This window comes from Arvicanthis niloticus, chromosome 16, assembly GCF_011762505.2.
Source record: "Arvicanthis niloticus isolate mArvNil1 chromosome 16, mArvNil1.pat.X, whole genome shotgun sequence".
NCBI lineage: Eukaryota > Metazoa > Chordata > Mammalia > Rodentia > Muridae > Arvicanthis > Arvicanthis niloticus.
Window position 1 is genome coordinate 54,283,495 of NC_047673.1, and position 14,978 is coordinate 54,298,472.

A 14,978-nucleotide genomic window follows, 5' to 3' on the forward strand; every position below is an offset into this window, starting at 1 on the left:
AGTTTTTACTTTTACTTTGAGACATAGTCTCACTAAGTTGCCCATCTGCTTTTCAGCTCTGAGTCCTCTAGCTTCAACCTCCTGAACAGCTGGGGTTTCAGGTGAGCCACCAGGCCTGACTCAGTAATATTTTTGTAGCATTTTCCAGACTAACAAGGTTGAACATCTCTGTTAATATTAGCCACGTATAACTTAATTTTCTTTTTTTTAAGTATAAAACAACAGTTTTATTAGATGAACTCATTTATTTGACACGTTAAGTTATGCAAAGATAAATATATGCAACTGCACAAAAAGAACCATGTTTTCATATTATTAAACACATCAGTGGCCGAAAATAACGAATTGTAGAATGGACCCCGGGATTTAATGCATAAAAACACCCCGTAGAGAAAACTGTCAGGCTTCTAGCTTCACGGAATCCAGCACTATGCAGGCTTCTTTATACTCCTCGGCTTCTTCCAAGTCTTTTTCACTTTCTAATATCTGCTGAAGATCAGTATATGCAGCCTCTAACCGGCGCTGGCAATCTGGGATCATCATCCGGGACTCTTGCAGGATCTCTGCCTGCTTCTTAACGGCGTAGTTTTCACGATCTTCAGCCTTCATTTTTTCAATCTTTTCTTCTTGCTACTTGGCTTCTTTTTCATACATCACTTTTTCTTTGACCAACCGCTTCACCACTCCCGTCTTGATCTTGATCTGCCTCACGAGAGGATTGGCCATGGTCCCCAAGGCGCCACAGCATAACTTAATTTTCTTGAGAGAGAGAGAGAGAGAGAGAGAGAGAGAGAGAGAGAGAGAGAGAGAGAGAGAGAGAGAGAATGCAGTGCCAGAAGAGGCCAGAAGAGGATATTGGGTTGCCTAGAGTTGGAATTATGGGTAATTAGCTCCAGAGATGGGTGCTGTGAAGTAAACTTGGGTCTCCTGTAGTGCTGTTGATGGCCCAGCTGTCGCTGCAGGCCCTGCAAACCTTTCTGTTATAAACTTCCTATTCATATTTTATGATCCTCTTGCTTTTATTTTTGCTGCATATGGGAAATATATTTTAGAATTTTAGCTCCTTGGTACATTTTATGTTACAAAACATGTTCCAGATTTGTCTTTCCCCCTTTTTGTTCTGCAAGTTGTAAATGTTTCTTTTATGTTTGTTTCCAACATAGAAGTTTTAAAAGTCAAAGTTATCAATCTTCTTTTAGCTTCTAAATTTTGGTGACATGATTTTTTAAAATGCTTGAAATCTTCCTAAGGGAAAACATATTTCTTTTTTCTTTCTTCTAATACTCTCAACATTTCAACTATGATGCTGACATCTACACATATGTGATGTGTCCATCCAAGATGCAGTTATATGTAAGAGTTGAATTTATTTTGTATTTTCAGTGCTGGGGTTCAATCTACCGCCATACACATGCTAAGCAAATGTTTTATTACTGAGTTACATCCTTAGTCCCTGACATCTTTGTTAGTTAAAAACAAATTGCATATTTATGGTATACAACATGAAGTTCTGAAGGATGTATACATTTAGGAGTGGCTGCATCAAGCTCACTAACAAACATGACTTCACATACATTCTATTTGTGGCAAAGCATTTAGAATCTTCTTTCTTGATGATTGAGGAGATGGCTCAATGGGTGGAGTGCTTGCTGCACAAACCTAAACACATGAGTTCAAATCCCCAGAACCCACAAGGCAGGGAAGTGCACATCTGTAATCAAGACACCTTATAGAGTGATGAGAAGTGGAGTCAAGAGAATCTCTGGATGCTGTCTCAGGCCAGCTCTGAGTGCGCCTGGCGTATGTAGCACTGAACAATGAAGAGACTGCGTCTCTTACAATGTGAAAGACAAGGACTGGAGGTTGTCCACTGACCTCTTTGTTCTGTGACACGTGCATGCACGTGTGCACACACAGAGAGATGCACATGCTTACATACCTACTTATACACATCATACACAATGTTTTAAGTCTGTTCTATTAGACATTTTCAAGTATACAACACTCATCACTCTCTGTAGTCAACACATTATATGTCAGCTTCCATGAATTTACATCTGCTGTCTAGTGTTTTTAGTTTGGTTTTGATTTTACTTTTCGTTTTTGAGGCAGGGTCTCAGTCTGTACCTTCATTCTCCTCTCTGCCTCTCTGCCTCTCTCTGCCTCTCTGCCTCTCTCTGCCTCTCTGCCTCTCTGTCTCTCTGCCTCTCTGCCTCTCTGCCTCTCTGCCTCTCTGCCTCTCTGCCTCTCTGCCTCTCTGCCTCTCTGCCTCTCTGCCTCTCTGCCTCTCTGCCTCTCTGCCTGCCTCTCTGCCTCTCTGCCTCTCTGCCTCTCTGCCTCTCTGCCTCTCTGCCTGCCTCTCGCCTCTCTGCCTCTCTGCCTCTCTCTCTGCCTCTCTGCCTCTCTGCCTCTCTGCCTCTCTGCCTCTCTGCCTCTCTGCCTCTCTGCCTCTCTGCCTCTCTGCCTCTCTGCCTCTCTGCCTCTCTGCCTCTCTGCCTCTCTGCCTCTCTGCCTCTCTGCCTCTCTGCCTCTCTGCCTCTCTGCCTCTCTGCCTCTCTGCCTCTCTGCCTCTCTGCCTCTCTGCCTCTCTGCCTCTCTGCCTCTCTGCCTCTCTCTGCCTCTCTGCCTCTCTCTGCCTCTCTGCCTCTCTGCCTCTCTGCCTCTCTGCCTCTCTCTGCCTCTCTGCCTCTCTCTGCCTCTCTGCCTCTCTGCCTCTCTGCCTCTCTGCCTCTCTGCCTCTCTGCCTCTCTGCCTCTCTGCCTCTCTGCCTCTCTGCCTCTCTGCCTCTCTGCCTCTCTGCCTCTCTGCCTCTCTGCCTCTCTGCCTCTCTTGAATGCTGGGATGAAAGGTGTGTACTACCTCAATCTGGTTAATGTTTTTAATTTTGATTTAATTTTATGTGTATGGATATTTTGCCATATGTGTATCACATGTGAGCTTGGTGCCTTGTAACTTTGGGGGCCAGAAAAAGGCATTGGGTTGCCTGGAACTGGAGTTCTAAACAGTTGTGAGCCGCCATGTGGGATCTCTCTTCCTAAGCACCGAGGCATCTCTCATGTCCCATGCCTAATCAAAAAAAAAAAAAAAAAAAAAGATTTATTTTATATTTAGTTGTGTATGTGCCAGAGCATGTGCCCACAGAGGATCAAAAGAACATTCTCTGGAGCTGTAGTTACAGATGGTTGTGACCTGCTGTATAGACTTGCGGGCTCTAACACTGACCCCTGGAAGAATAGGCAATGCTCTTAACCACTGAGCTGTCTCTCCGGCCCCTTTAAGTCATTTTAAATGCCACCTTTTTTTTTTTTTTTTTTTTTTAATATACATGAATGTGTTTGAGTCTACATACCCCAGCTCAATAACTAAAGCATTGTATTTAGAGCCAGAAACAAATACCTGTAAAAGCCTAGTCTTTTCCTCATACGGTGTGTTTCTAATGAAATTAGCAGTTCAGTTGTCATTGAAGTTGTATGTTTTCTTCTAATGTGTTTTCTCAGTAGGTTTTATTTTGTGACTTAGTCAGGGCTTTATTGCCGTGAAGACATACCTTGGCCAATACAGCTCTTGTAAAGGAAAAGATTTCATTGGGGCTGGCTTACAGTTTCAAAGGTTTAGACCATTATCATTATGGTGTCGATCATGGCCCCACGTCCAGGCAGAGGTGGTGCTGGAGAAGGAGCTGAGAGTTCGAAATCTTGATCAGAAGGCAACAGAAGGGAACTGTGTGCTACACTGGACCTCCCTTGAGCATAAGAGACCTCAAAGCCCATCCCAACAGGGACACACTTCCTCCAACAAGGCCACACCTCCTAATAGTGCCACTCCCTATGAGCCAAGCACTCAAACATGTCAGTTAATGTGGGGGAAGGGGAGCATACCTATTCAAACCATCACAGTGTGTGTATGTGCGCGTGTGCGCGTGCGCATGTGCGTGTGCGTGTGCGTGTGTGTGTGTGTGTGTGTGTGTGTGTGCGTGTGAAGGTGGGAGCTAGTCCTTTCCTTCCACCACATGGGTCCTGGAAGATGAACCCAGGTTGTCAAGCCCACTGAGCCATCCCCTGGCCCTCACCAGGTATTGTAAAGACAGGATGCACCTGTTACACTGGCACTTGAAAGACTAAGACAGGGAGAGCTTGAGGTTGAGGCCACCTTGGGTTATATATCAAGGCTTTGTCTTAAAGAAATAACAGCTATTCAGGCCTGTAGTACTTGGAAGAAAGATAGTCTAAAGCAAACTTGAAGGGACTTTATGTCTCAAAGAGTTAGGGCTGGAGGGCTAAGGTTTATTTATCTATTACCCCAGTGCTTGGGAGTGCAGACTATAGAGACAAAAGTTGTTTTGTTTTGTTTTTGTTTTGTTTTGTTTTGTTTTTGAGACAGGGTTTCTCTGTGTAGCCCTGGCTGTCCTGGAACTCACTCTGTAGACCAGGCTGGCCTCGAACTCAGAAATCCGCCTGCCTCTGCCTCCCAAGTGCTGGGACTAAAGGTGTGAGCCACCACCACCCGGCTAGAGACAAAAGTTTATATCTACCTTGGTCTGTATAAGATCTTGTCTCAAAAGCGAAGTCTGAGGATATAGCTCAGTAGTTGACTGTTTGCCTAGCATGCAGAGCCCGGACCCTCTGGAGTGACAACCAAAGGGCATGTTTACATCAGAATCCAGAAATGTCAGTTCAGTAGTCAAGCCTTTCCTCAGCAAGTGTGAGCTTCTCAGTTCATGCTGCAGCACTCTCTTTTCTCCCTTCCCCCTCCCTCCTTCCCTCCACTCTCCCCTTCCCTCCCTCTCTCTCAGTGTGGGGCATGGGGGAAGATTATTTCTCAGCCTGCTTCTGTCTCTTATTTGATTCCTCGGATTAAGATATAAGTGGCACTTCTGTTTCACATCTGACTTTAATGAATTATGAAACAGTAATCTAGGGCTGAGCATTATGGTGCACGCCTTTAATCCCAGCACTTGGGAGGCAGAGGCAGGGGAATTTCTGAGTTCGAGTCCAGCCTGGTCTACAGAGTGAGTTCCAGGAAAGCCAGGACTACACAGAGTCTCGAAAAACCAAAAAAAAAAAAAAAAAAAAAAAAAAAAAAAAAAAAAAAAAAAAACCAAACAAACAAACAAACAAAAAGAGTTATCTAATGTTACTTATCCTAGTGTTCTTGTTGGAAATGGGTGTTGAATTTTTTAAATGTTTTTTTTTTTTGGAATGTATTAATATGCCCATATCATTTCTCCTTGTACTTATTAATATGTGAAAGCCACATTTGTGCTCCTGGAATAAATCCTACCTGGACAAAAAAAAAAGTATCAGTTGTTTAATGTACTTCTGAATTTTATTTATTAATCTAAGATTAGGTTGAATTTATAATTTGACCAGAAACAATGTATCTTAACCAGGAGGTGAAGGAAGTGGGGGTATTGTACACCTTTAATTCCAGTACTCAGGAGGCAGAGGCAGGCAGATCTCTGTGAGGTGGAGGCCAGCCTGGTCTACAAAGTGAGTTCCAGGACAGCTAGAGGATAGAACTAGTACACACTACGTAAGGACTCTACCAACTGAGCTGCCTCCCTCCCTACACCCCCAGGCTTCACTGCATTATTTAAAAGAGCTCAAAATTAGAAAAAATGCCCATCCAGTGATGGTTAAACAAAATGGAACATAGTCATATCAAGTCAGCTTCTTCAACTGTAGAAGGTATAAAGGATTGATGCATGCTACAACGTGAGTGAGAACCTGGAAGAAGCCAGCCACAGCAACTTATACAATTTTATGAGTCCATTTCTATGAACTGTACGTAATAGCCAACCCCACAGAGGCAGGAAATAAATTAGTGCTCACCGGTAGCTGGGGAGTGGAGAGAGACTACCCACGTCACCAGGTTTCTATTTAGAGGCATAACATGCTCCAAAATCAGGAAATCATGCTGGTTGCAGAACTCTGCAGATGGACTAAATATCACCAAGCTGGTCAATTTGAAAGTTTAAAAAAAAATATTATGCATAAACTGCATCGCAGAAAAACTATTCTGTTAGAAAAAAAATTATTTGAGAAAAAGTGTTAAGTCACAGGTAGAAAGCAATTTACTCCAGTTTTTGCTCCAGTTTTCAAAGGCTGGCTCTGGGATTTTTTTTTTTTTTTTTTTTTTTTTTTGACCTTATGTTGAATACTGAAATTTCACTGCAAGAACAAAGAAAATGCTCAATCTCCCTTACAACCAGCCTTATGTTCCAGTTCTCACTGCAGTTCCTAAAAGGCCATATCAACTCATGCAAGTCACCAGGCAAGATCCACACCATGGGCCAGCAAGATGGCACAATACAGCCTGACCAAGTTACGGTTTTACCAAATAGTAACTGTAGATCAATACTTGAGAAGGGGTGATTTTCTTGGTCTGCCAAGTTTTATCAGCACAGGTCTTGAGGTTTTAAAAGATTGACCTTTGACTTGGCCTTGCACAAAGTTGGGGCTCTGAGTCTTCCTGCTCTGTCTATTGCATTGTTGACAAAAGTGCTCACGATGGTTAGGGGAGTGGGGAGGACAACGGCAAAGGTCAAAGAGGAGATGTGTGTAACAGGTACATCATCAGAGAATGTTCTCAAGTTCATGAATTTTCTCCAGGCTTTCTCTTTTTCCTAGGAGGGCCCCCTCCCTGTCATCAGACCACAAAACCAGCCTTATGTTCCAGTTCTCACTGCAGTTCCTAAAAGGCTATATCAACTCATGCAAGTCACCAGGCAAGATCCACACCATGGGCCAGCAAGATGGCACAATAGGGGCCCTGGCTCCACAAGTTTGGGGACCTGAGCTCAACCTACATCAAAGCAAAGGTTGGTATAACCAATATACATTGTACACATGTATAAAATTCTCAAAGAATATATATTTATGATATATATGAGTATGAGTGTGTGTGTGTGTGTGTGTGTGTAAAAGAATACCAAGTAAGGGCTAGAGAGATGGCTCAGGGATGAAAAGCTCTTGCTGTTGTAGAGGACATAGGTTCAATTCCCAGCACCTACATTGCAGCTCACAAATACCTGTAACTCCAGTTATCCAGGAATCCAATGCCTTCTCTGCCTTTCAGGAGCGCCAGGCATACACACAGTACACAGACATACAGGCAGGCAAAATACTAACAAGTTAAATTCAAAACCCATTTGGATAGCTCCTAAGGAGCTACACTCAGGATTGATCACTGGCATTCTCTCTCTCTCCTTCTCCCTCTCCCTCTCCCTCCCCCCTCCCCCTCCCCTCCCTCTTCCTCTCTTTCTCTCTCCCCCCTTTTCTCCCTCCTCCCTCCCTCTCTCTCTCCCTTGCCCCCTCTTTCATCCACACCCATGTTCTTTCAAAAAAATTAAAAAGCAAAGCAAGGGGAAAAAAAGACCCCAACTCACCATTTTGTTGTTACTGTCTAACGATCAGGTTATCCTAAGTAATCAGAATTTGGTCCAGGGACCTCTTAGGAAGAAGTAATCAAATCTTCATTTAATATTAAATTCCCCATTCAGGAGGACATGTTAATGAGCTGAGCTAATGTGGAACTTACGGTGCCTGAGGGTGCCAGTGGCTTTGATTTCAGTTCTTGAGTAGAAAAATAAATCTGCCTGTGTGTTTGCCCTCACCTGCAAGCACTGTGCACGTGGCCATGTGTCTTCAGGAAAGTTGGCTTTGATTTTTTTTGTTGCATCTGATTGGAGAAACAACAAATAAAATATTTCTTTAATTTAAATAAAAAGCACAGCTCTGTGCCAAAACCACCACCGCTCTACCCCGACACTCTGAGTAGTAAAAGAACAGCGATTCAGCCATTACAGACAGCTAGCCTGCTCTTATGTGATGCAGACCCGATTATCTGTGCATTAAAGGAGGAGCATCCCTAGACATCAAATGAAGGTGTCTGGATTGTTCATTATTATCGCAGGCACCAGAAGAGCGGGAATTGTGAGACGCAACTTCTAAGGATAAGCATGGAACCCCTAGCTTTCATACCAGTCCGTTTTGCAAGCTTAGGGTTTCATGAATAGACACCTGTCCACTCACTATTCTTCTTTGTATTTAGTTTGGGAATAAGGTCTCCTGTAGCCCAGGCTAGCCTCAAGGTCACTATGTAGCAGAAGATGACTTAGAACTCCTGATCCTCTACCTCCAGACACTGGCTTTTTAGGTGGGCAACTTCATGACTGTATCCCATTCAGTGTTCTTTCTTTCTCTTTCTTTCTTTCTTTCTTTCTCTTTCTTTCTTTTTCTTTCTTTCTTTCTTTCTTTCTTTCTTTCTGTTTCTCTCTCTCTTTCATCCTTCCTTCTTTTCTCTCTCATTCTTTCTTCCTCTTCTTCCTTCTCTTCCTTCTTCTACTCCTATTCTTCACCTTTTGAGAGAAAGAAGATCTCTCTATGTAACCCAGGCTGGCCTAGAACTTAGTATGTAGACCAGGATGGCCTTAAACTCAGAGAAATCTAGGTGTCTCAGGCTCTCAAGTGCTATGACTAATGACATATGACACTACACCCCCTCACCTGCCCCATTCATTATTAACAGGCTTGAAAATCCAGTTTCTTTTCTGTAACAGTGACATATTCCTGCTGACCTGTATTTGTTTCTTGTCAAGATTTTCTTGCCAGTGGAAGATTTATGTGATAGGTATTGTAACTGGAATTCATAACTCATGAACCAGAACTGTGTCACCTAGATGTCACACAGATGCTGCTGCACAGAGAATATTGGCTGAGAAGGTCAGAGTTATGGTTCAAATGGGGTCAGTCAACAAACAATTTCTACTATAGCATCCCTTCTCTCAAATTTCCCCAACCACAAACTCTGTGAGTCTTAGTGAGAGATGAACAAAGAGAGTTTGAGGCCCGTAAGGATGATAGGGATGAGGGCACGGCCTGAGTAATGAGCTTTCTGCACAAATGTGAGAACTGGAGTTTAGCTCCACAGAATCCGTGTAAATGCTGGCTGTGTTAGTGTATACTGTAACCTCAGTACTGTGGATAGGTATGCACACAAGGGGAGCCTGAGGGCTTGCTGGCTAGCCAGTCTGTCTGAAACACAAGCTACAGGTTCAGCAAAAGGCCCTGTCTCAACAAAATAATGTGGAGTGCAGTAGAAAACACCCAACATCAACCTCTGGTCTCTACAGTTACATGTAAGATTGTCTATGCCTATGTGCGCATGTGAGCTCTTGCACATGCGAATGCACACACACTTACACGCATACACTTACAAACACTCACACATGCACAAAAGTAGAAGCTTATTTAACAGATTATCTGATAACTATTTTTCGCTTGTAAAAGCTTAATACTTTCAACGACAAAGTGAAATATCCGTTATCTGTCCTGAAGACCTAACACAATGCTACAGAAACCAAAGAGTCTACGGTTGAAGTTATGAGAGAATTGCAGAGATCCGAACTGACAGAACAGAATAGAAAGTCTGTAAATAGATACTCACATAAATGGTCAAGTCATTGTCAACAAAGATCGTTTAACTGAAAAGAGATGACCTTTTTTCCTTCTCAAATGGTACTTCCAGGGACTTGTGATATGGTCCAGCATTTGGGTACTTGCCCACCATGTACGCACCTAGCATTCTGTGTTTCAACTCCAGCATGCAAAAATAAATAAATAAATAAAATTTTTAAAATCTGACTTGACTTCCATACGAAAAATAAATGAACCACTGCTGTATTTTTTATCTTAAAAATATCTCCAGAAGACTCCAGGCTCAGCCCCCAGCACGTGGCTATTGGGCAGAGACAGAAGCTTTAGATGGAGCCTAGTGGAAAGTCTTCTAGTCATTGGGGTCGTGCTCTTGAAGGAGTTAGTGGGACCGCACCCTCTTCCCTTTTTTTCAGTCTTGAACTTTAGATAAACTGGTTAGCTCCCCACTGTGCATGTTTCAGGATGGCTATAGACATAAGGCCGTGGGTTCAACCACTAAAGAATGGAAAACTTCAGAACAGTGATCCAGAATATGTCTTTATAAACTGATTAGCTCCTGTATCTGATATAAGGGCTGTGACGGTTACTGTTAATTATCAACTTGACAGACTGTACAATCACCTAGGAGAGCTCTGTGCCTCTGGAAGGCTGTCTGTGGTAACACTTTAGTTGAAAAGACCCTGCCCACTGTTGAGTGGCATCATTCTTGGAAGACACTGGACTCTCTAAGTGGAGAGAGCCAGTGAATTGATTCAGCGAGTGAAGGTGCCACCTGCCAGGCTCGATGACCTGAATTCAACCCCTGAGAGCAAGAATGTTTTCTGGCCTCTCTATGAACATGGTTATAAAGATGCATATACAAGCACACATTCATGAGCACATGCATACATGTGTTCACGTACACAAATAAGTAAAATGCAACGTTAAAGCTGTATATACATGCACATATGCACACACATACACACACAAATAAGTAAAATACAATGTTAAAAATGGAGACAGTGCATTGAGCAGCAGCATCCGTCCATTCCTATGTTTCCTGGTTTTGGAGGTAATTGGATTAATCCCTACTGCCTTGGCTTTCCTGCTTTCAGGGACTCTAAAGCCTTGACCCGTGAGCTACAATAAAACCCTTCTGTCTTTGGTTGCTTCTGTCAGGGGATTGTCATCGCAGCAACAGGAAAAGAAACTAAGACAGGAACTGACACAGCTATGCACATCACAAGCCAATCTTAATTAATCTCAAGACTAAAACTTCTGGAAGAAAACATAGGAAAATAATTTATGAACTTGGGTTAGATAAAGACTTCTCAGAGTACAAAGTATAAGCCATAAATTGTAAACATTATGAATTAGATATCATCATGATTAGAAAGCCTCTGATCTGAGTCAATAGAGAAATTGGAAAGGCAGATGCAAAGCCCAAGTCCCCTTCTTGCTGGTGATCTGTGGCGGCTGAGAGAAGAACAGGGAGGGGCAACAGGAAGAGAGATGACGTAAGAATCTCTGCCATTTCTGATAGTGCTTTGACTAATAGTCCTGTTCAACCACACACAACATATAATAAGTCCCATCTGGGAGCCAGGCCCTGGCAGACCACTCAATACAACATCAGTAAAGCTAATCACTGATGGACCAGTCTGACTCCATCTTAAGATCAAAAGCCATCTTATTACAAAATCAAAAAAAGTTCTGCAATTTGACATGTTCCATACCCTATAGCCTGACCTCCAACCTCATAAGATGATATGTTCTGCCAGATAGTTTTGAGATATTCTGCTAAATTCTTCTGGAAATCCTCCAACCCTTGGAAATCCCCTAGCCTTGCAGTTAGGCTATAAGAACCCCACCTCTATGTTCAGGAGGACCTCTCAAATCCACATTTCTGGAGAGGCAGTTGCTGGACCAGCTATGTTGTATACATATGATAAAGCTTGCTATTGTAAGTTTGGCTAATTTGGGTGGTGGTGTTTATCTCGTTCGGTGGGATTAACATCACAAACAGACAACTGGAGCAGAGGATGAAGCAGAGGATGAAGAGGATGGGGATGCATCAGTATTGAGTCCAAAACCAACCAACGATGATTGAAGGGAGAAGGTGATGGGTGATTTTACTCTTGAACCTAAATAAAAGATTAGTGATCTGCTGTCCAAGTGGGTTATTAAAAAGTAATACATCACAGTCTGGCTGGAGTCATCTTATCAAAGCAGGAATGATTCAACGTCAGGGAAACGTGTAACGTGCCACTTCAGAAGAATGAAGACAGAAAAAGTACAATTACAGAAATCGATGCAGAACAAGGCGTTTGATAGTCTTCAACAGCCGCTCCTCATTCGAGCCATTAGCAAAGAGGAGTAAATGACAGGCCTCGTAAAGGTTATATACCAACTCACAGCGTTAATTTTGATGGATGCGTTGCTTAAAGACCAAACGCTAGGGAAAAGAATTCTCATTTTCCTTTGTGTTTAACACAGTCTGTTGGCCCTGCACAGGCTGGTGTAAATAAAAGGAAAGACCGTCACTGCACAGTTGGTTTGGAAAGCTTGATTAGCCTGCATCAGCCCTAAGTTTGATCCTCCAGGACCACATACACTTGGATGAGATGGCACACATCCTAAGGTGCCTACTGACTTCAAAGGCCAGCCAAGGATGCAGGAGACTTTGCTGTCAGAAAGAAAGAGAAAAAGAAAAAAGAAAGACAAAAAATGTGAAAATAAAAAAGGTAAGAGACAAAACTGTCATTATTATAGATAATGTGCATTCCCACTTAGAAAACATAACAAAATCATTGGAAAAACTCATAGAAATTGATTTAGCACGGTTACTGCATGTGTCATTAACTTTTATGAATCAAAATTATTTCTCCACATTAGAAAATGTTGCAAAAATGAAGATGTCAGTTATAATTATAATACATATGTAAGACGTTTAGGAGTAAACAAGAACATGTAAAACTCCTATAAACAAATAAAAATTAGAGCCAGGCCTGGTGGCACACTGATGATCCCAGCAATTAGGGAGCAGAGGAAAGAGAAGTGGAGCAAGTTCAAGGACAGCCTGGATTGTGTAGTGAGACCCTACTTTAAAAAAAAAAAAAAAAACTGCAAACACAAAAGAAGTTGTGAATTCAGTAGAGTGCTTGCTTTGTGCGGTAGTTTGAATAGAAATGGCTCCGGTAGACCCACAGGGAGTGGCACTATTAAGAGGTGTGGCCTTGTTGGAGGAAGTGTGTCACTGTGGGAGCAGGCTTTGAATTCTCAGACCTAGTGTGGCATCTCTTCTGCTGTCTGTGGATCAAGATGAAGGCCTCCTCTCCTCCTTCAGCACCGTGTCTTGCCTGTGTGCCACCGTGCTTCCCACCATGACAAGAATGGACTAAACCTCTGAAACTGTAAGCCAGCCCTGATGAAATGTTGTCCTTTACAAGAGTTGCTGTGTTCCCGGTGTTTCTCCACCGCAATAGAAACCCTAACTGAGACACCTAGTATGAATGGAGTCCTAGATTCAATCTTCCCAGCAACACACAAACCAGGCATTATAGCACATACCTGTAATCCCTAGCACATGGGAGCTAGAGACAGGAGGATCCGAAGTTCAAGGCTGTTCTTGTGGACACAGCAATTTTGAAGCCAGCCTGAGACTACATGAGATTCTGTCTCATTAAAAGAAAACAGAATCCTTGGGTCAACAACAGCTACAAAGCACTACAGTATTTTTGAGGCCACAATAATGAACTCATTTGGAGCTCATTGTACACAGGGCACAATGTGCTCTTTGTGTAATCCTTCATTTAATTCTCCAGCCGTGTGAGGAACACGTTACCTTCACTGAGTGCAGAATGTGCCACTTATACCTGCTGCTGGGAATGGGCCTGACTGGGCAGCCTGGCTGCTATACTTGGAACCAGCACCTCTGAAGCCATAGTTATCATTTGTTGCTCCCAGCCAGGGATGAGTAAGACAAAGTCTGCAGGCAAGTTTCTTCCTGTCGGATGGTGATGTTGGCTTAAGGACTCAGTGTTATCCTAGCTAAAACATTCTGAAGACTGTGCTGTGGGGTTAGGGTGTGGCTTGGGAGTATCGTATTCATCAAGCATGGTCAAGGCATAAAGAACACATAAATTGCTCCAGTCTGAAAACATTCTCTCTAACTCTTCTTCCCCCCTCCCCCGCCCCCGGCCTTCGCAGGAAGAAACCTAACCAGATCACACACAACTCTTCTTGTAGCTGGCAGCCTCTGGAGTGGCATCCAGTGATCTTCACCATCTGGTACTCATATCATTGCGTGACTCCTCTGTGAAGCTGACTGGACCAGAAGACCAACCTCCAGCTAATGGAACCCAACAAAGAGATGAGATGTCAGCTAAGAGTACATTAGAAAAACAGAATCCCACAAATTACATGCAACCAAACTGACTTAGGGATTGGGGGTGTAGTTTGTACTGGCTGGTTTTGTGTCAACTTGACACAAGCTAGAATCATCAGAGAGAAATAAGCTTCAGTTGAGGAAATGCCTCCATGAGATCCAGCTGTAAGGCATTTTCTCAATTAGTGATTGATAGGGGAAGACCTAGCCCATTGTGGATGGTGCCATCCCTGAGATGGTGGTCTTGGGTTCTATAAGAAAGCAGGTTGAGCAAGCCATGGAAAGCAAGCCAGTAAGCAGCACCCCTCCAAGACCTCTGCATCAGCCCTACTTGAGTTCCTGTCCTCACTTCCCCCAGTGATGGACTATGATCTGGAAGTGTAAGCAAAAAACCCTTTCCTCACGGTATTATTTTGGGTCATGGTATTTTGGGTCACAGCAATAGAAACCCTAACTAAAGCATAGTTCAAATGGTTTAGTGTTTATCTAGCATGCACGAAGTCCTGGATTCAGTTCCCAGAATCCACAAACCAAGTGTGGTGGTATATACCCATGATCCCAGCATTCAGGAATCAGAGGCAAGACATAAGTTCAAGGTTATTCTTGGCTATATAGTTAGTCTGAGGCCAGCTTAGGACAAGTGAGACCCTGCCTCAATTGCAAGTACAAGGAACCTTTTTAGAGAAGGATGTTATGTGTACAATGAATGGGGGAAACTCTTCATTTATAGTTCTAACCTCCATAAACTCCAGAGGGAAAAAAACAAAACAAAACAAAACAAACAAACAAAAAAAACAAAAAAACAAAAAACAAACAAACAAACAAAAAAAAACTCTCACCTCCCAACCAAACCTCACCATGACTCCAAATTTGAATGCTACATCTTTCTTCTTTGCTGGGAGGAAAGACAGCTCTTTCATCACAAGATGATCTCCAGGGAGAATCACATGGGATGGAACTGTGGGCTGGTGTTGGACAATGCCAGTAAAGAACCTAAGGCCTTCATCCAACAACCTTGTGTAAGGGTCCAAGAACCGCTGAAGACTGATACCCAAGACTCAAATAGTATGCAAAGAGTGATTGTTCAGCAACATGTCCTGCATGCAGGGCTATCCCCATTTGGAAATGGAGACCCCTAGTGGGCTTGCAGGCCCAGCTTTTATTGTCAGTTAGGG

General features: G+C 43.1%; 1 pseudogene; it reads right to left on the reverse strand.

The window, feature by feature from the left end:
- Positions 1-208: 208 nt before the first annotated feature.
- On the reverse strand, positions 209-2,197 carry LOC117721924 (tubulin-specific chaperone A pseudogene; annotated as a pseudogene).
- Positions 2,198-14,978: the final 12,781 nt, after the last annotated feature.